We start from the raw sequence: 1,153 nt of genomic DNA on the forward strand, positions 1-1,153 counted from the left end.
GCACAGCTCAGCCCAACACGGCACAGCACTGCACAGCACTGCACAGCACAGCACAGCACAGCACTGCACAGCACTGCACAACACAGCACAGCACAGCACAGCACTGCACAACACAGCACTGCATGGCACGGCCCAACACGGCACGGCACAGCACAGCTCAGCCCAACACGGCACGGCACAGCACAGCACGGCACGGCACAGCACAGCACAGCACAGCACTGCACAGCACAGCCCAACACGGCACGGCACTGCCCGGCATGGCGTGGTGTGGCACCGCAGCCGTCGGATGGAGCAGGACCACGAGCTTTCCTTGGGGGGCGGCGGCAGAAAGGAAGAAAGAGGCAAAGCGTCCCTCCAGCCGGCCGTGCCGGGCCGAGCCGTGCTATACCGGGCCGTGCCGTTCCGTCCGTGCCGCCCCGACGGTCAGGCCGTGCCGAGCCGTGCTGTGCCCGCTGGTGAGCTCCGGCCGAACGCAGGATATGGGCACGGCGGTGCCGCGTGCCTTTCTCTGCTTCCCTCTCTTCCTTCTTCCGCTCCCCCTCCATTTTTCTCATCCTTACATCCCCTTTTACACAATTATACATTTAGCATTTCGCCCGCAGCTTTTGCAGAGCGAAGAAAGAAAAAATTGATGATATACATATATATCTATTTCACAAATCCCCCTTTGCTGTCACAGCCTCACTTCGCTCCCGACCTTTTCTCGCCTCCTCTCTCGCATTTCTCCCAGTTTTATTTCCGATTCACCCGAGCGGTGCCCGCGGCTCCGGGAGCTGAAGGCGCTGCGGTCCCCGGGCGCGTTCCTATGGAGCAGAAACGCACCGATCGCGGCCGGGAGCTCCGCACACCGAGCGCACCGCATCGCCTCAACATCCGCGATTTCAAATTTTCCCGTTGTTTTCCTCTTGGATCTGCGAGTTGCCACGAAAGGAACTACGGCCCCAAACGCCGCTGGCAGAGAAAGAGGAGCCCGGTGCCAAATTCGGCAGTATTTTATTTTAAAAGCAATTAAGGAACGCCACAAAAAGCGTCTTCTCCTCTTCCCGGGGAGTGTAAGAAATCCTTTCTCTCTCCCAGAGTCGAAACCCAATGGCATTGTCGTTAAACACGAAAAGGAGAATATGAAGAAATTGCAACACTCCCTCCCGAGCGC

The sequence above is a fragment of the Lagopus leucura genome, unplaced genomic scaffold, assembly GCF_019238085.1.
Source record: "Lagopus leucura isolate 7727_CA_CO unplaced genomic scaffold, USGS_WTPT01 Super-Scaffold_100015, whole genome shotgun sequence".
Classification (NCBI taxonomy): Eukaryota; Metazoa; Chordata; class Aves; order Galliformes; family Phasianidae; genus Lagopus; species Lagopus leucura.